General features: G+C 43.8%; 1 protein-coding gene and 3 long non-coding RNA genes across 4 annotated transcripts in view; all 4 read left to right on the top strand.

Annotated features, from left to right (window-relative positions):
• Positions 1–21,165, top strand: part of LOC117592782 (E3 ubiquitin/ISG15 ligase TRIM25-like) — a gene marked incomplete at its 3' end in the record, with an annotated part of 148,788 nt that overhangs the window by 56,187 nt on the left and 71,436 nt on the right. The window lies entirely within an intron of this gene.
• On the top strand, positions 9,093–9,966 carry LOC114839313. The gene is made up of 2 exons (XR_004575750.1): positions 9,093–9,195; positions 9,811–9,966. It is a non-coding gene; the product is annotated as an uncharacterized LOC114839313 (long non-coding RNA).
• LOC114839317 lies at positions 14,013–15,190 on the top strand. The gene is made up of 3 exons (XR_004575746.1): positions 14,013–14,605; positions 14,752–14,910; positions 15,053–15,190. It is a non-coding gene; the product is annotated as an uncharacterized LOC114839317 (long non-coding RNA).
• On the top strand, positions 15,649–16,504 carry LOC117594499. Its single transcript, XR_004575749.1, has 2 exons — positions 15,649–15,751; positions 16,349–16,504. It is a non-coding gene; the product is annotated as an uncharacterized LOC117594499 (long non-coding RNA).

Raw genomic sequence — 21,165 nt, 5'->3', positions numbered from 1 at the left:
ACATCACATTCAAAACTATTTTTATTACAACTATTATTAATACATTATTATTATACAGAAGCTAAACCTCTACACATTGTCCCACAAACCAGTTAGAATGTTAGAACTATGTTGTCAAGAATTACACACAGCAAAGACAGAAGGTCCGGTGTTACCTTTAATCTGCATCTTATCCATCATATAATAGAAGAATGCAATTTGATTTTCAGTCATCTTCTCCCTGGAGTGCAATCATTTGGGTAAATAGGGCTCCAGCTTCTCCAGTAAGTCAGTTTTGTCCTGCTGTTTCTTGAATGGGTATCCAGGCCCTGGTGAGACTCGTCGCTTGGAGGAGGATTTCCTGAAATTCTGAGTCCCATGAACAGTCATTTGGGGTCCAGGGGTCTCTGGAGTGGATGGCTGGGGTACAGGGGTGCCAGGAGCAGATGGCTGGGGTAGAGGGGTCTCAGGAGCAGATGGGGTCTTTAAAGCTCCCACCTCTTCCTTTAAATTTCTTATTCCCTCCTCCACTGCAGCCAACCGGCTCTCTTGGGCGGCAAGCTCTTTTTTAAGATGTTCAGTTATTTCAAGATGTTTCTCCAATGTGGTGCCAAGAGCCTGGTGGCTTTTCTTCAAACTCTGTAAATGGCCCAAGGTAAACATTTGAAGAGCGTCCAGTTTTGTGTTTAACACCTCCTCAGACGACAACTCGGTACATTCTTCTTCGGAACTGGTCATATTTCCAAACAGCAAATATGACTTTTAAATCAACAATAGCAATTCTCTCACCTTGACTGGGATAATAAGTCTTTGGCTAATAGATAATCTCTTTTAGAACAGCAGTGAAATGGTGTGGATGTTGGTTCAAAATCCTTATTTATAAGCATAAGAAGGATGGCTCTGATTGGTGAAATTGCAGCTATGGGGAGGAATAATTACTCCCACTAGCTCCCACCTCACCGTCAACCAGCAGTCAATTGCATTGATTTTGCCTTTGAATAATATACAGTTGGTATATGACTCCGCCTCTTCACTTATTCGGACAGTGTTTTTCCATGTCTGAAACTAAAGCCATCTGGGGAGGAGTTATAACGCCCACTAGCCTCCACCTCACCGTCAACCAGCAGTCAATTGCATTGAATTTGCCATTGAACCCCAGGACATCGGTCAGACTCGTTACATATTGGATAGTGCCGTTATGTCTTACACTGGCGCCATACTCTTATCTTATAGATGGTTTGAGAGACTGCTTGAAATCCTATTAACAAGTCCGGACATGAAGGGCTGGAGCACAATTGTCTCTCTCTTGGCCCAGCAAAGAGCATGTAAATGACAACGTGTGTTTTGGGGCTTTCAACAATCCATAAATTGTTTAAATTGTTCTTTTTTTTCATACATTTTTGCTTGACTTGTACTATTGGACTCGGTCATATGGTCTTTGTCGCCCTCTACTGGAGTACTAAGGATCCAGATACATAACACTGTACACTAGCTCTAGGATGTAAGTATACCATGTCTGAGGTAGCACCTCTGTTACTTCATTAAATGTTCCAAATAATTGTAAAACACGGTATAGGGTAATAAGCCATATGTGATCGGGGGGACAGAGATGCTGTCCATTTGGTTGACAGCATCTCTGTCCACAAGATGCTGTGATGGTTGCTTGGTGCCAAAACTCGTCTGTGCATTTCGAAACCTTCATCATATCAGACCGGGAAAGACGACGTGTTTGTAGCCTATGCATTTAGAGAAGAGGAGAATTCACAATAAATCCCTCTCACAGCCACCGGAGGGCGAGCATTCAAGGTGAGCACGGAAGCCTAACGGATGAGAGGATAACTATACAAATCATTGGAAATCTCCTTTGATATATTCATTTGATCGCCTATTCCCTATGGGCACAATGCTATTGATTTTTTAAACCAATCTCTTCTTGGCTTTTCTATAGCATTCGGGTGAATAACATATACATTGTTTAGGAACCTTTGATTCCGGTTATAATGTTCACCAGGGGACCCATTTAACTGTACAACAATGCCGGTCCGTTGCCTTTCTCTGTCGTTCCGGTAAGCTTCCGTATAATACATAATAATAATAATAACACCATCTCTGATGGTGGTGAGAATAGATTTTAGAATAACCCGTTAGTAAGTAGCTTGCTAGTTAGCCAGCTCCTATAGGTTACCTATGGCTTTCGCTAACCCGTTAGCAAGTAGGCCGCGCTAGCCAGCTGGCGATTAAAGACGTGAGTGCTACTTATTTTATTTTCTTAGGTAACGCTGCGAGTACAGCTCCGGGGGAAAAAATTAAGAGACCGCTGAACCCTTGATCTGTTCTTTCCCCGTGAGCAGAGTAGGGCCGAGCCAGGGATGCCTGTCTGCATAGAGAAACCAGAGCCGGGACTAACCCCATTCTGTAAATGTTTCTATTTGTGTAGTACACAGTTATTGTACAGTTTCTCTCCATCTTTCTTTCTGCTATGATTATTGTGTGTGTGTGTGTGTGTGTGTGTGTGTGTGTGGTTTCTCAACAGGTGTTTTATGTACTGGTACTGGATGCTGCCACCTTGATAGTGTGATGTCCATCTCTTCTGGCTCTAATAGGACAAATCTGCAGACTCCTGTGAGATTGAACCCTGGCAGGTGTACAGAAAACCTTTGGTAAGAAAGTCATTTTTGACCTTTAGTGTAGAGTTTAGGTGGCTGAACACTACACTAAACAGACCCCCTGAACCTATGTGCTAAATGTTTGTCCCATGAGCAGAGAACAGCATACATAAATATACTGTGTAGCCTGTATAGAGAACAAGGGCATGATCCTCCCTCCTGTCGTTTTCATGCTTATACCTAACCAAACCCTTTCCCCAAACCCTTTCCCCAAACCCTAAAGCCTAACCCTAAGTCCTTGCTTCCTTTCCCTAAGCCTAAGTCCTTGCTTCCTTTCCCTTTCCCTAACCCTAAGTCCTTGCTTCCTTTCCCTAACCCTAAGTCCTTGCTTCCTTTCCCTAAGCCTAAGTCCTTGCTTCCTTTCCCTAACCCTAAGTCCTTGCTTCCTTTCCCTAAGCCTAAGTTAGCCCTATTCCCTAACCCAGCCCTATTCCCTAACCCTAAGTAATAGCTAAACCCTTAACCATAACCCATTTCACAGGTGAAGCTTTTGGAATATATAGATCTGTGTGTGTGTGTGTGTGTGTGTGTGTGTGTGTGTGTGTGTGTGTGTGTGTGTGTGTGTGTGTGTGTGTGTGTGTGTGTGTGTGTGTGTGTGTGTGTGTGTGACATGTGTTTTTGTCTTGATTGCAGGATGCTACAGAATGCCCTGGGCCCAGGCAGGGGAATCAGCCTTCAACCTGGCCCCACAACACCTTCCCTGGAAGGAACTGAGCCTGAAACTGCACCCCCTCTTCACCCTGCTCTATGCACCTATTATGATTATTGAAATAAATGTCATGAAAATGATCTGTCTGTTTTGAATCTATAAACCTACAGTCTATGTTTAGCCAGGATAGATTTCTCCTAGATGGTGTAAAGACAGGGTGCTTGTGTATGGTTCTCCTGGCTCTATTTGGAACATACTCTAAGTGCTGGCTGCCACAGTGCATAGAGGTCAGCAGGAGCTGACCCCTGAGTTCATGTTCCCCATGAGTAGGGAGAAGCATACACAAGTGTAGCCTGAATTGAGGATCAGAGGAAAGGTATAAAATCAGGACCAAAGTAGCCTATATCAGGTTCTCTCCTGTGGGTAGAATGCAGTTTGATGCCTGCCTATGAATCCCTCCTGTTGCCTGTCTATGGAGGTCAGCAGGAGCTGACCCCTGAGTTCATGTTCCCCATGAGTAGGGAGAAGCATACACAAGTGTAGCCTGAATTGAGGATCAGAGGAAAGGTATAAAATCAGGACCAAAGTAGCCTAGATCAGGTTCTCTCCTGTGGGTAGAATGCAGTTTGATGCCTGCCTATGAATCCATCCTGTTGCCTGTCTATGGAGGTCAGCAGGAGCTGACCCCTGAGTTCATGTTCCCCATGAATAGGGAGAAGCATACACAAGTGTAGCCTGAATTGGGGACCAGAGGCAAAGCATAAAATCATGATAATCTCAGTGAGCAGAGTATGGCCTACACAGGGCTGCCTACCTGCCTGCCTGCCTCCCTCCCTCCCTGGGCTGCCTCCCTGCCTGGGCCTCCTCCCTGGGCTGCCTCCCTCCCTGCCTGGGCCTCCTCCCTGCCTACTTCCAGTAGCCTCCTGCAGTAGCAAGGTGGGACTCATAGGCTCCCGGTGACCAGGCACAGGCTTGTGCTCTCCTTCCCCCCAGTGAGGCTTGCCTACATGGGGGAAGAGCACAAGCCAGCCTATACTCAGCCTATACCCAGCCTATACCCAGCCTCCTGGTCCTCAAACTGGGGGGGGGAAAGCACCTGAGGCCCCCCCCAAAAAAAATGCCCGTCTCAAGCATGACCCTGCCAGGGCTCATTAAATAGCCCGGGTCAAGGCCCAGAACCTCAACCTCCATGAGTCCCCGGGTACCCACTCTTAAGCACCCCCCCGACCCCCCCGGACCCCGAAAGATGCTTAGTGGCGCCCTCAAAAGCGACACCTGGTAACACCTGGTAACCTGAATGCAATAAAACAGCAGTCTACCAAACAACCAGCAGAGGGCCGCTACCAGGGAATGCACTGCCTGGGAGAGATAGACTGATAGGACCTGATCCAAATCACACAGCCCAGTCATACACTGTCCACAAGATGCTCTGATGCTTGGTTCATATTTCACAGGGGACACTACTCAAAAACATAACACTGTACACTAGCACCAGCCTGTAAGTACACCATTTCTGAGGTAGGCAGCACCTCTTTTACTTTATTAAATGATCCAAATCATTGTAAAAAACGCTCCAGGGTTATATGCCATATTTGCCCCGTGACTGATGGCCTGGGAACATCCAAATACATCTCATTTCAGCAAATCATTTATTTGCACTCGCATTCACAGTGTGTCTGACAATCAACTTCATGACACGTGTCTCCCTCTCCTGGCTGGAGTTGGTACTATGCTATATTCTCCGTAGTTGGTGAATTTTAGCATATCTCCACAGGGGGGCGTGTTTTTGTCGACCTCTCCTGGTTGGCATTAGGAACTACACGTGCTATGGCATCGCGTCGTATTTGGTGAGTTGCAATAAATGTTCCAACACATTGTAGGCGTAATATTTCTTTTATTTTGTTCATGGAATCAATTGTTTCATCCAAGTACGTGCCCGTACCATTACACCGGAACTGAACAACATTACACTGCAACGAAACGCCCGTTGCTGTTGACATTAGCCTCCCAGAAACGAGTGTAGTACAATAGTAGCCTATTCACCGTGGTGGCCAAATGCTATTGTTTGCTAGGCAAAACTCGTCTGTGCATTACCAAACCTTCATCATATCAGACCGGGAAAGACGACGTGTTTGTAGCCTATTCATTTAGAGAAGAGGAGAATTCACAATAAATCCCTCTCACAGCCACCGGAGGGCGAGCATTCAAGGTGAGCACGGAAGCCTAACGGATGAGAGGATAACTATACAAATCATTGGAAATCTCCTTTGATATATTCATTTGATCGCCTATTCCCTATGGGCACAATGCTATTGATTTTTTAAACCAATCTCTTTTTGGCTTTTCTATAGCATTCGGGTGAATAAGATATACATTGTGTAGGACAGCTTTATCTGTCGTTCCAGTAAGCTCCGTTTAATACCCTTGTTTATAACATGTTTCGTTATCGTCTATGTTTCGTTCTGGCATGAATAAAAGTTCCTTTCTCTACCTACCCTTTTGTGTGGAATCAGTAAGGCTCTGCTTATATGGACCTTTTATTATTATTATAATAAATACCATGAATATTGTCTGTTTTTAATCGTTCAACCTACAGTGTATGTGTTATTAATATGCAAACGCTGGGCACAACTGTAAAATAGACTTTGGTCTCAGACTGTTTTCACTGTTGAAACAAATCTTTCATTAAATACTTGGTATTTTAGACCATTCAATAAGTGTAACTAGATTCATATGAATATGCATATTTGGAATGATGATGACCTGAGGCGAGGACAGGTAATTAGTTTTTATTATACATACATACATACATACATACATATATCTCTAATATTTTTCAAAGACAAATATATACAGTGTATACATCCAATTAAACAGAAAAATGGGGTCAGGTTAAATAAAAAGAAAACTTTTATTAGATGGAAAAAATAAATGTAAATAAATATTTTAATGGTCACAGTTTGGTGAAATGTCAGGCTAGTCCTGCATTTCTTCCAGCATCCTCTCTAGCCTTGCCTGTTCATCCTGGCTAACCATGTCCTTTTGAATCTTCCTTACATGGGTCTTTATTTTTTCCATTAGATACGTTTTAAAAGACACCTTAATGCCATCGGGTACCCAACCCTCGGGCCAAATGTCAAAATCTACTCCTTTATTGTAGACTCTTAGGGCTTTTTCCTCCAGGCATGTCTGATCTGAAAAATGAAAGGAAGTTATAGATTACAGATGCCCTCAGTATGTGTCATGATTTTTGACATGGACATCACATTCAAAACTATTTTTATTACAACTATTATTAATACATTATTATTATACAGAAGCTAAACCTCTACACATTGTCCCACAAACCAGTTAGAATGTTAGAACTATGTTGTCAAGAATTACACACAGCAAAGACAGAAGGTCCGGTGTTACCTTTAATCTGCATCTTATCCATCATATAATAGAAGAATGCAATTTGATTTTCAGTCATCTTCTCCCTGGAGTGCAATCATTTGGGTAAATAGGGCTCCAGCTTCTCCAGTAAGTCAGTTTTGTCCTGCTGTTTCTTGAATGGGTATCCAGGCCCTGGTGAGACTCGTCGCTTGGAGGAGGATTTCCTGAAATTCTGAGTCCCATGAACAGTCATTTGGGGTCCAGGGGTCTCTGGAGTGGATGGCTGGGGTACAGGGGTGCCAGGAGCAGATGGCTGGGGTAGAGGGGTCTCAGGAGCAGATGGGGTCTTTAAAGCTCCCACCTCTTCCTTTAAATTTCTTATTCCCTCCTCCACTGCAGCCAACCGGCTCTCTTGGGCGGCAAGCTCTTTTTTAAGATGTTCAGTTATTTCAAGATGTTTCTCCAATGTGGTGCCAAGAGCCTGGTGGCTTTTCTTCAAACTCTGTAAATGGCCCAAGGTAAACATTTGAAGAGCGTCCAGTTTTGTGTTTAACACCTCCTCAGACGACAACTCGGTACATTCTTCTTCGGAACTGGTCATATTTCCAAACAGCAAATATGACTTTTAAATCAACAATAGCAATTCTCTCACCTTGACTGGGATAATAAGTCTTTGGCTAATAGATAATCTCTTTTAGAACAGCAGTGAAATGGTGTGGATGTTGGTTCAAAATCCTTATTTATAAGCATAAGAAGGATGGCTCTGATTGGTGAAATTGCAGCTATGGGGAGGAATAATTACTCCCACTAGCTCCCACCTCACCGTCAACCAGCAGTCAATTGCATTGATTTTGCCTTTGAATAATATACAGTTGGTATATGACTCCGCCTCTTCACTTATTCGGACAGTGTTTTTCCATGTCTGAAACTAAAGCCATCTGGGGAGGAGTTATAACGCCCACTAGCCTCCACCTCACCGTCAACCAGCAGTCAATTGCATTGAATTTGCCATTGAACCCCAGGACATCGGTCAGACTCGTTACATATTGGATAGTGCCGTTATGTCTTACACTGGCGCCATACTCTTATCTTATAGATGGTTTGAGAGACTGCTTGAAATCCTATTAACAAGTCCGGACATGAAGGGCTGGAGCACAATTGTCTCTCTCTTGGCCCAGCAAAGAGCATGTAAATGACAACGTGTGTTTTGGGGCTTTCAACAATCCATAAATTGTTTAAATTGTTCTTTTTTTTCATACATTTTTGCTTGACTTGTACTATTGGACTCGGTCATATGGTCTTTGTCGCCCTCTACTGGAGTACTAAGGATCCAGATACATAACACTGTACACTAGCTCTAGGATGTAAGTATACCATGTCTGAGGTAGCACCTCTGTTACTTCATTAAATGTTCCAAATAATTGTAAAACACGGTATAGGGTAATAAGCCATATGTGATCGGGGGGACAGAGATGCTGTCCATTTGGTTGACAGCATCTCTGTCCACAAGATGCTGTGATGGTTGCTTGGTGCCAAAACTCGTCTGTGCATTTCGAAACCTTCATCATATCAGACCGGGAAAGACGACGTGTTTGTAGCCTATGCATTTAGAGAAGAGGAGAATTCACAATAAATCCCTCTCACAGCCACCGGAGGGCGAGCATTCAAGGTGAGCACGGAAGCCTAACGGATGAGAGGATAACTATACAAATCATTGGAAATCTCCTTTGATATATTCATTTGATCGCCTATTCCCTATGGGCACAATGCTATTGATTTTTTAAACCAATCTCTTCTTGGCTTTTCTATAGCATTCGGGTGAATAACGATATACATTGTTTAGGAACCTTTGATTCCGGTTATAATGTTCACCAGGGGACCCATTTAACTGTACAACAATGCCGGTCCGTTGCCTTTCTCTGTCGTTCCGGTAAGCTTCCGTATAATACATAATAATAATAATAACACCATCTCTGATGGTGGTGAGAATAGATTTTAGAATAACCCGTTAGTAAGTAGCTTGCTAGTTAGCCAGCTCCTATAGGTTACCTATGGCTTTCGCTAACCCGTTAGCAAGTAGGCCGCGCTAGCCAGCTGGCGATTAAAGACGTGAGTGCTACTTATTTTATTTTCTTAGGTAACGCTGCGAGTACAGCTCCGGGGGAAAAAATTAAGAGACCGCTGAACCCTTGATCTGTTCTTTCCCCGTGAGCAGAGTAGGGCCGAGCCAGGGATGCCTGTCTGCATAGAGAAACCAGAGCCGGGACTAACCCCATTCTGTAAATGTTTCTATTTGTGTAGTACACAGTTATTGTACAGTTTCTCTCCATCTTTCTTTCTGCTATGATTATTGTGTGTGTGTGTGTGTGTGTGTGTGTGTGTGTGTGGTTTCTCAACAGGTGTTTTATGTACTGGTACTGGATGCTGCCACCTTGATAGTGTGATGTCCATCTCTTCTGGCTCTAATAGGACAAATCTGCAGACTCCTGTGAGATTGAACCCTGGCAGGTGTACAGAAAACCTTTGGTAAGAAAGTCATTTTTGACCTTTAGTGTAGAGTTTAGGTGGCTGAACACTACACTAAACAGACCCCCTGAACCTATGTGCTAAATGTTTGTCCCATGAGCAGAGAACAGCATACATAAATATACTGTGTAGCCTGTATAGAGAACAAGGGCATGATCCTCCCTCCTGTCGTTTTCATGCTTATACCTAACCAAACCCTTTCCCCAAACCCTTTCCCCAAACCCTAAAGCCTAACCCTAAGTCCTTGCTTCCTTTCCCTAAGCCTAAGTCCTTGCTTCCTTTCCCTTTCCCTAACCCTAAGTCCTTGCTTCCTTTCCCTAACCCTAAGTCCTTGCTTCCTTTCCCTAAGCCTAAGTCCTTGCTTCCTTTCCCTAACCCTAAGTCCTTGCTTCCTTTCCCTAAGCCTAAGTTAGCCCTATTCCCTAACCCAGCCCTATTCCCTAACCCTAAGTAATAGCTAAACCCTTAACCATAACCCATTTCACAGGTGAAGCTTTTGGAATATATAGATCTGTGTGTGTGTGTGTGTGTGTGTGTGTGTGTGTGTGTGTGTGTGTGTGTGTGTGTGTGTGTGTGTGTGTGTGTGTGAGACATGTGTTTTTGTCTTGATTGCAGGATGCTACAGAATGCCCTGGGCCCAGGCAGGGGAATCAGCCTTCAACCTGGCCCCACAACACCTTCCCTGGAAGGAACTGAGCCTGAGACTACACCCCCTCTTCACCCTGCTCTATGCACCTATTATGATTATTGAAATAAATGTCATGAAAATGATCTGTCTGTTTTGAATCTATAAACCTACAGTCTATGTTTAGCCAGGAGAGATGTCTCCTAGATGGTGTAAAGACAGGGTGCTTGTGTATGGTTCTCCTGGCTCTATTTGGAACATACTCTAAGTGCTGGCTGCCACAGTGCATAGAGGTCAGCAGGAGCTGACCCCTGAGTTCATGTTCCCCATGAGTAGGGAGAAGCATACACAAGTGTAGCCTGAATTGAGGATCAGAGGAAAGGTATAAAATCAGGACCAAAGTAGCATATATCAGGTTCTCTCCTGTGGGTAGAATGCAGTTTGATGCCTGCCTATGAATCCATCCTGTTGCCTGTCTATGGAGGTCAGCAGGAGCTGACCCCTGAGTTCATGTTCCCCATGAGTAGGGAGAAGCATACACAAGTGTAGCCTGAATTGAGGATCAGAGGAAAGGTATAAAATCAGGACCAAAGTAGCCTAGATCAGGTTCTCTCCTGTGGGTAGAATGCAGTTTGATGCCTGCCTATGAATCCATCCTGTTGCCTGTCTATGGAGGTCAGCAGGAGCTGACCCCTGAGTTCATGTTCCCCATGAATAGGGAGAAGCATACACAAGTGTAGCCTGAATTGGGGACCAGAGGTAAAGGCCTTAAATCATGACCAATGTGGCCTAAATAGTGCTCTCTCATGTGGGTAGAATGTGGCCTAAATAGTGCTCTCTCATGTGGGTAGAATGAGGCCTGTTTCCTGTCTATGGAGGTCAGCTGGAGCTGACTCCCAGGGAGCAGAGTATGGCCTACACAGGGCTGCCTGCCTCCCTCCCTCCCTCCCTCCCTGGGCTGCCTGCCTCCCTCCCTCCCTGGGCTGCCTCCCTGCCTGCCTGGGCCTCCTCCCTGCCTGCCTGCCTACTCCCAGTAGCCTCCTGCAGTAGCAAGGTGGGACTCATAGGCTCCCTTGTGACCAGGCACAGGCTTGTGCTCTCCTTCCCCCCAGTGAGGCTTGCCTACATGGGGGAAGAGCACAAGCCAGCCTACACCCAGCCTACACCCAGCCCATACCCAGCCTCCTGGTCCTCAAACTGGGGGGGAATTCCACCTGAGGCCCCCGAAAAAGAAAATGCCCGTCTCAAGCATGACCCTGCCAGGGCTCATTAAATAGCCCTGGTCAAGGCCCAGAACCTCAACCTCCATGAGTCCCCGGGTACCCACTCTTAAGCACCCCCCCGACCCCCCGGACCCCGAAAGATGCTTAGTGGCGCCCTCAAAAGTGACACCTGGTAACACCTGGTAACCTGAATGCAATAAAACAGCAGTCTACCAAACAACCAGCAGAGGGCCGCTACCAGGGAATGCACTGCCTAGGAGAGATAGACTGATAGGACCTGATCCAAATCACACAGCCCAGTCATACACTGTCCACAAGATGCTCTGATGCTTGGTTCATATTTCACAGGGGACACTACTCAAAAACATAACACTGTACACTAGCACCAGCCTGTAAGTACACCATTTCTGAGGTAGCTAGCACCTCTGTTACTTTATTAAATGATCCAAATCATTGTAAAAAAAACACTCCAGGGTTATATGCCATATTTGCCCCCTGACTGATGGCCTGGGAACATCCAAATACATCTTATTTCAGCAAATCATTTATTTGCACTCGCATTCACAGTGTGTCTGACAATCAACTTCATGACACGTGTCTCCCTCTCCTGGCTGGAGTTGGTACTATGCTATTTTCTCCGTAGTTGGTGAATTTTAGCATATCTCCACAGGGGGGCGTGTTTTTGTCGACCTCTCCTGGTTGGAATTAGGAACAACACGTGCTATGGCATCGCGTCGTATTTGGTGAGTTGCAATAAATGTTCCAACACATTGTAGGCGTAATATTTCTTTTATTTTGTTTATGGAATCAATTGTTTCATCCAAGTACGTGCCCGTACCATTACACCGGAACTGAACAACATTACACTGCAACGAAACGCCCGTTGTTGTTGACATTAGCCTCCCAGAAACGAGTGTAGTACAATAGTAGCCTATTCACCGTGGTGGCCAAATGCTATTGTTTGCTAGGCAAAACTCGTCTGTGCATTACCAAACCTTCATCATATCAGACCGGGAAAGACGACGTGTTTGTAGCCTATTCATTTAGAGAAGAGGAGAATTCACAATAAATCCCTCTCACAGCCACCGGAGGGCGAGCATTCAAGGTGAGCACGGAAGCCTAACGGATGAGAGGATAACTATACAAATCATTGGAAATCTCCTTTGATATATTCATTTGATCGCCTATTCCCTATGGGCACAATGCTATTGATTTTTTAAACCAATCTCTTTTTGGCTTTTCTATAGCATTCGGGTGAATAAGATATACATTGTGTAGGACAGCTTTATCTGTCGTTCCAGTAAGCTCCGTTTAATACCCTTGTTTATAACATGTTTCGTTATCGTCTATGTTTCGTTCTGGCATGAATAAAAGTTCCTTTCTCTACCTACCCTTTTGTGTGGAATCAGTAAGGCTCTGCTTATATGGACCTTTTATTATTATTATAATAAATACCATGAATATTGTCTGTTTTTAATCGTTCAACCTACAGTGTATGTGTTATTAATATGCAAACGCTGGGCACAACTGTAAAATAGACTTTGGTCTCAGACTGTTTTCACTGTTGAAACAAATCTTTCATTAAATACTTGGTATTTTAGACCATTCAATAAGTGTAACTAGATTCATATGAATATGCATATTTGGAATGATGATGACCTGAGGCGAGGACAGGTAATTAGTTTTTATTATACATACATACATACATACATACATACATACATACATACATACATATATCTCTAGTATTTTTCAAAGACAAATATATACAGTGTATACATCCAATTAAACAGAAAAATGGGGTCAGGTTAAATAAAAAGAAAACTTTTATTAGATGGAAAAAATAAATGTAAATAAATATTTTAATGGTCACAGTTTGGTGAAATCTTTATTTTTTCCATTAGATACGTTTTAAAAGACACCTTAATGCCATCGGGTACCCAACCCTCGGGCCAAATGTCAAAATCTACTCCTTTATTGTAGACTCTTAGGGCTTTTTCCTCCAGGCATGTCTGATCTGAAAAATGAAAGGAAGTTATAGATTACAGATGCCCTCAGTATGTGTCATGATTTTTGACATGGACATCACATTCAAAACTATTTTTATTACAACTATTATTAATACATTATTATTATACAGAAGCTAAACCTCTACACATTGTCCCACAAACCAGTTAGAATGTTAGAACTATGTTGTCAAGAATTACACACAGCAAAGACAGAAGGTCCGGTGTTACCTTTAATCTGCATCTTATCCATCATATAATAGAAGAATGCAATTTGATTTTCAGTCATCTTCTCCCTGGAGTGCAATCATTTGGGTAAATAGGGCTCCAGCTTCTCCAGTAAGTCAGTTTTGTCCTGCTGTTTCTTGAATGGGTATCCAGGCCCTGGTGAGACTCGTCGCTTGGAGGAGGATTTCCTGAAATTCTGAGTCCCATGAACAGTCATTTGGGGTCCAGGGGTCTCTGGAGTGGATGGCTGGGGTACAGGGGTGCCAGGAGCAGATGGCTGGGGTAGAGGGGTCTCAGGAGCAGATGGGGTCTTTAAAGCTCCCACCTCTTCCTTTAAATTTCTTATTCCCTCCTCCACTGCAGCCAACCGGCTCTCTTGGGCGGCAAGCTCTTTTTTAAGATGTTCAGTTATTTCAAGATGTTTCTCCAATGTGGTGCCAAGAGCCTGGTGGCTTTTCTTCAAACTCTGTAAATGGCCCAAGGTAAACATTTGAAGAGCGTCCAGTTTTGTGTTTAACACCTCCTCAGACGACAACTCGGTACATTCTTCTTCGGAACTGGTCATATTTCCAAACAGCAAATATGACTTTTAAATCAACAATAGCAATTCTCTCACCTTGACTGGGATAATAAGTCTTTGGCTAATAGATAATCTCTTTTAGAACAGCAGTGAAATGGTGTGGATGTTGGTTCAAAATCCTTATTTATAAGCATAAGAAGGATGGCTCTGATTGGTGAAATTGCAGCTATGGGGAGGAATAATTACTCCCACTAGCTCCCACCTCACCGTCAACCAGCAGTCAATTGCATTGATTTTGCCTTTGAATAATATACAGTTGGTATATGACTCCGCCTCTTCACTTATTCGGACAGTGTTTTTCCATGTCTGAAACTAAAGCCATCTGGGGAGGAGTTATAACGCCCACTAGCCTCCACCTCACCGTCAACCAGCAGTCAATTGCATTGAATTTGCCATTGAACCCCAGGACATCGGTCAGACTCGTTACATATTGGATAGTGCCGTTATGTCTTACACTGGCGCCATACTCTTATCTTATAGATGGTTTGAGAGACTGCTTGAAATCCTATTAACAAGTCCGGACATGAAGGGCTGGAGCACAATTGTCTCTCTCTTGGCCCAGCAAAGAGCATGTAAATGACAACGTGTGTTTTGGGGCTTTCAACAATCCATAAATTGTTTAAATTGTTCTTTTTTTTCATACATTTTTGCTTGACTTGTACTATTGGACTCGGTCATATGGTCTTTGTCGCCCTCTACTGGAGTACTAAGGATCCAGATACATAACACTGTACACTAGCTCTAGGATGTAAGTATACCATGTCTGAGGTAGCACCTCTGTTACTTCATTAAATGTTCCAAATAATTGTAAAACACGGTATAGGGTAATAAGCCATATGTGATCGGGGGGACAGAGATGCTGTCCATTTGGTTGACAGCATCTCTGTCCACAAGATGCTGTGATGGTTGCTTGGTGCCAAAACTCGTCTGTGCATTTCGAAACCTTCATCATATCAGACCGGGAAAGACGACGTGTTTGTAGCCTATGCATTTAGAGAAGAGGAGAATTCACAATAAATCCCTCTCACAGCCACCGGAGGGCGAGCATTCAAGGTGAGCACGGAAGCCTAACGGATGAGAGGATAACTATACAAATCATTGGAAATCTCCTTTGATATATTCATTTGATCGCCTATTCCCTATGGGCACAATGCTATTGATTTTTTAAACCAATCTCTTCTTGGCTTTTCTATAGCAATCGGGTGAATACGATTTACATTGCGTTAGGAACCTTTGATTCCGGATATCATGTTGACAATGGGACACGGTTAACTGTAAAACAGGATGTTTTTCTCCGTCGTTCAGGTAAGCTTTCGTTCAATACACCTGCTTAAAACACCTGTCTGATGGTGGTGAGAATAGATTTTAGAATAACCCGTTAGTAAGTAGCTTGCTAGTTAGCCAGCTCCTATAGGTTACCTATGGCTTTCGCTAACCCGTTAGCAAGTAGGCCGCGCTAGCCAGCTGGCGATTAAAGACGTGAGTGCTACTTATTTTATTTTCTTAGGTAACGCTGCGAGTACAGCTCCGGGGGAAAAAATTAAGAGACCGCTGAACCCTTGATCTGTTCTTTCCCCGTGAGCAGAGTAGGGCCGAGCCAGGGATGCCTGTCTGCATAGAGAAACCAGAGCCGGGACTAACCCCATTCTGTAAATGTTTCTATTTGTGTAGTACACAGTTATTGTACAGTTTCTCTCCATCTTTCTTTCTGCTATGATTATTGTGTGTGTGTGTGTGTGTGTGTGTGTGTGTGTGGTTTCTCAACAGGTGTTTTATGTACTGGTACTGGATGCTGCCACCTTGATAGTGTGATGTCCATCTCTTCTGGCTCTAATAGGACAAATCTGCAGACTCCTGTGAGATTGAACCCTGGCAGGTGTACAGAAAACCTTTGGTAAGAAAGTCATTTTTGACCTTTAGTGTAGAGTTTAGGTGGCTGAACACTACACTAAACAGACCCCCTGAACCTATGTGCTAAATGTTTGTCCCATGAGCAGAGAACAGCATACATAAATATACTGTGTAGCCTGTATAGAGAACAAGGGCATGATCCTCCCTCCTGTCGTTTTCATGCTTATACCTAACCAAACCCTTTCCCCAAACCCTTTCCCCAAACCCTAAAGCCTAACCCTAAGTCCTTGCTTCCTTTCCCTAAGCCTAAGTCCTTGCTTCCTTTCCCTTTCCCTAACCCTAAGTCCTTGCTTCCTTTCCCTAACCCTAAGTCCTTGCTTCCTTTCCCTAAGCCTAAGTCCTTGCTTCCTTTCCCTAACCCTAAGTCCTTGCTTCCTTTCCCTAAGCCTAAGTTAGCCCTATTCCCTAACCCAGCCCTATTCCCTAACCCTAAGTAATAGCTAAACCCTTAACCATAACCCATTTCACAGGTGAAGCTTTTGGAATATATAGATCTGTGTGTGTGTGTGTGTGTGTGTGTGTGTGTGTGTGTGTGTGTGTGTGTGTGTGTGTGTGACATGTGTTTTTGTCTTGATTGCAGGATGCTACAGAATGCCCTGGGCCCAGGCAGGGGAATCAGCCTTCAACCTGGCCCCACAACACCTTCCCTGGAAGGAACTGAGCCTGAGACTACACCCCCTCTTCACCCTGCTCTATGCACCTATTATGATTATTGAAATAAATGTCATGAAAATGATCTGTCTGTTTTGAATCTATAAACCTACAGTCTATGTTTAGCCAGGAGAGATGTCTCCTAGATGGTGTAAAGACAGGGTGCTTGTGTATGGTTCTCCTGGCTCTATTTGGAACATACTCTAAGTGCTGGCTGCCACAGTGCATAGAGGTCAGCAGGAGCTGACCCCTGAGTTCATGTTCCCCATGAGTAGGGAGAAGCATACACAAGTGTAGCCTGAATTGAGGATCAGAGGAAAGGTATAAAATCAGGACCAAAGTAGCATATATCAGGTTCTCTCCTGTGGGTAGAATGCAGTTTGATGCCTGCCTATGAATCCATCCTGTTGCCTGTCTATGGAGGTCAGCAGGAGCTGACCCCTGAGTTCATGTTCCCCATGAGTAGGGAGAAGCATACACAAGTGTAGCCTGAATTGAGGATCAGAGGAAAGGTATAAAATCAGGACCAAAGTAGCCTAGATCAGGTTCTCTCCTGTGGGTAGAATGCAGTTTGATGCCTGCCTATGAATCCATCCTGTTGCCTGTCTATGGAGGTCAGCAGGAGCTGACCCCTGAGTTCATGTTCCCCATGAATAGGGAGAAGCATACACAAGTGTAGCCTGAATTGGGGACCAGAGGTAAAGGCCTTAAATCATGACCAATGTGGCCTAAATAGTGCTCTCTCATGTGGGTAGAATGAGGCCTGTTTCCTGTCTATGGAGGTCAGCTGGAGCTGACTCCCAGGGAGCAGAGTATGGCCTACACAGGGCTGCCTACCTACCTGCCTGCCTCCCTCCCTCCCTGGGCTGCCTCCCTGCCTGCCTGGGCCTCCTCCCTGCCTGCCTGCCTACTCCCAGTAGCCTCCTGCAGTAGCAAGGTGGGACTCATAGGCTCCCTTGTGACCAGGCACAGGCTTGTGCTCTCCTTCCCCCCAGTGAGGCTTGCCTACATGGGGGAAGAGCACAAGCCAGCCTACACCCAGCCCATACCCAGCCTCCTGGTCCTCAAACTGGGGGGGGAATTCCACCTGAGGCCCCCGAAAAAGAAAATGCCCGTCTCAAGCATGACCCTGCCAGGGCTCATTAAATAGCCCTGGTCAAGGCCCAGAACCTCAACCTCCATGAGTCCCCGGGTACCCACTCTTAAGCACCCCCCCGACCCCCCGGACCCCGAAAGATGCTTAGTGGCGCCCTCAAAAGTGACACCTGGTAACACCTGGTAACCTGAATGCAATAAAACAGCAGTCTACCAAACAACCAGCAGAGGGCCGCTACCAGGGAATGCACTGCCTAGGAGAGATAGACTGATAGGACCTGATCCAAATCACACAGCCCAGTCATACACTGTCCACAAGATGCTCTGATGCTTGGTTCATATTTCACAGGGGACACTACTCAAAAACATAACACTGTACACTAGCACCAGCCTGTAAGTACACCATTTCTGAGGTAGCTAGCACCTCTGTTACTTTATTAAATGATCCAAATCATTGTAAAAAAAACACTCCAGGGTTATATGCCATATTTGCCCCCTGACTGATGGCCTGGGAACATCCAAATACATCTTATTTCAGCAAATCATTTATTTGCACTCGCATTCACAGTGTGTCTGACAATCAACTTCATGACACGTGTCTCCCTCTCCTGGCTGGAGTTGGTACTATGCTATTTTCTCCGTAGTTGGTGAATTTTAGCATATCTCCACAGGGGGGCGTGTTTTTGTCGACCTCTCCTGGTTGGAATTAGGAACAACACGTGCTATGGCATCGCGTCGTATTTGGTGAGTTGCAATAAATGTTCCAACACATTGTAGGCGTAATATTTCTTTTATTTTGTTTATGGAATCAATTGTTTCATCCAAGTACGTGCCCGTACCATTACACCGGAACTGAACAACATTACACTGCAACGAAACGCCCGTTGTTGTTGACATTAGCCTCCCAGAAACGAGTGTAGTACAATAGTAGCCTATTCACCGTGGTGGCCAAATGCTATTGTTTGCTAGGCAAAACTCGTCTGTGCATTACCAAACCTTCATCATATCAGACCGGGAAAGACGACGTGTTTGTAGCCTATTCATTTAGAGAAGAGGAGAATTCACAATAAATCCCTCTCACAGCCACCGGAGGGCGAGCATTCAAGGTGAGCACGGAAGCCTAACGGATGAGAGGATAACTATACAAATCATTGGAAATCTCCTTTGATATATTCATTTGATCGCCTATTCCCTATGGGCACAATGCTATTGGTTTTTTAAACCAATCTCTTTTTGGCTTTTCTATAGCATTCGGGTGAATAAGATATACATTGTGTAGGACAGCTTTATCTGTCGTTCCAGTAAGCTCCGTTTAATACCCTTGTTTATAACATGTTTCGTTATCGTCTATGTTTCGTTCTGGCATGAATAAAAGTTCCTTTCTCTACCTACCCTTTTGTGTGGAATCAGTAAGGCTCTGCTTATATGGACCTTTTATTATTATTATAATAAATACCATGAATATTGTCTGTTTTTAATCGTTCAACCTACAGTGTATGTGTTATTAATATGCAAACGCTGGGCACAACTGTAAAATAGACTTTGGTCTCAGACTGTTTTCACTGTTGAAACAAATCTTTCATTAAATACTTGGTATTTTAGACCATTCAATAAGTGTAACTAGATTCATATGAATATGCATATTTGGAATGATGATGACCTGAGGCGAGGACAGGTAATTAGTTTTTATTATACATACATACATACATACATACATACATACATACATACATACATATATCTCTAGTATTTTTCAAAGACAAATATATACAGTGTATACATCCAATTAAACAGAAAAATGGGGTCAGGTTAAATAAAAAGAAAACTTTTATTAGATGGAAAAAATAAATGTAAATAAATATTTTAATGGTCACAGTTTGGTGAAATCTTTATTTTTTCCATTAGATACGTTTTAAAAGACACCTTAATGCCATCGGGTACCCAACCCTCGGGCCAAATGTCAAAATCTACTCCTTTATTGTAGACTCTTAGGGCTTTTTCCTCCAGGCATGTCTGATCTGAAAAATGAAAGGAAGTTATAGATTACAGATGCCCTCAGTATGTGTCATGATTTTTGACATGGACATCACATTCAAAACTATTTTTATTACAACTATTATTAATACATTATTATTATACAGAAGCTAAACCTCTACACATTGTCCCACAAACCAGTTAGAATGTTAGAACTATGTTGTCAAGAATTACACACAGCAAAGACAGAAGGTCCGGTGTTACCTTTAATCTGCATCTTATCCATCATATAATAGAAGAATGCAATTTGATTTTCAGTCATCTTCTCCCTGGAGTGCAATCATTTGGGTAAATAGGGCTCCAGCTTCTCCAGTAAGTCAGTTTTGTCCTGCTGTTTCTTGAATGGGTATCCAGGCCCTGGTGAGACTCGTCGCTTGGAGGAGGATTTCCTGAAATTCTGAGTCCCATGAACAGTCATTTGGGGTCCAGGGGTCTCTGGAGTGGATGGCTGGGGTACAGGGGTGCCAGGAGCAGATGGCTGGGGTAGAGGGGTCTCAGGAGCAGATGGGGTCTTTAAAGCTCCCACCTCTTCCTTTAAATTTCTTATTCCCTCCTCCACTGCAGCCAACCGGCTCTCTTGGGCGGCAAGCTCTTTTTTAAGATGTTCAGTTATTTCAAGATGTTTCTCCAATGTGGTGCCAAGAGCCTGGTGGCTTTTCTTCAAACTCTGTAAATGGCCCAAGGTAAACATTTGAAGAGCGTCCAGTTTTGTGTTTAACACCTCCTCAGACGACAACTCGGTACATTCTTCTTCGGAACTGGTCATATTTCCAAACAGCAAATATGACTTTTAAATCAACAATAGCAATTCTCTCACCTTGACTGGGATAATAAGTCTTTGGCTAATAGATAATCTCTTTTAGAACAGCAGTGAAATGGTGTGGATGTTGGTTCAAAATCCTTATTTATAAGCATAAGAAGGATGGCTCTGATTGGTGAAATTGCAGCTATGGGGAGGAATAATTACTCCCACTAGCTCCCACCTCACCGTCAACCAGCAGTCAATTGCATTGATTTTGCCTTTGAATAATATACAGTTGGTATATGACTCCGCCTCTTCACTTATTCGGACAGTGTTTTTCCATGTCTGAAACTAAAGCCATCTGGGGAGGAGTTATAACGCCCACTAGCCTCCACCTCACCGTCAACCAGCAGTCAATTGCATTGAATTTGCCATTGAACCCCAGGACATCGGTCAGACTCGTTACATATTGGATAGTGCCGTTATGTCTTACACTGGCGCCATACTCTTATCTTATAGATGGTTTGAGAGACTGCTTGAAATCCTATTAACAAGTCCGGACATGAAGGGCTGGAGCACAATTGTCTCTCTCTTGGCCCAGCAAAGAGCATGTAAATGACAACGTGTGTTTTGGGGCTTTCAACAATCCATAAATTGTTTAAATTGTTCTTTTTTTTCATACATTTTTGCTTGACTTGTACTATTGGACTCGGTCATATGGTCTTTGTCGCCCTCTACTGGAGTACTAAGGATCCAGATACATAACACTGTACACTAGCTCTAGGATGTAAGTATACCATGTCTGAGGTAGCACCTCTGTTACTTCATTAAATGTTCCAAATAATTGTAAAACACGGTATAGGGTAATAAGCCAT

The sequence above is a fragment of the Esox lucius genome, chromosome 5 (assembly GCF_011004845.1).
Source record: "Esox lucius isolate fEsoLuc1 chromosome 5, fEsoLuc1.pri, whole genome shotgun sequence".
Classification (NCBI taxonomy): domain Eukaryota; kingdom Metazoa; phylum Chordata; class Actinopteri; order Esociformes; family Esocidae; genus Esox; species Esox lucius.
Note: the sequence above shows the minus strand (reverse complement) of the source record. Positions and strands in the feature narration are given on the sequence as shown.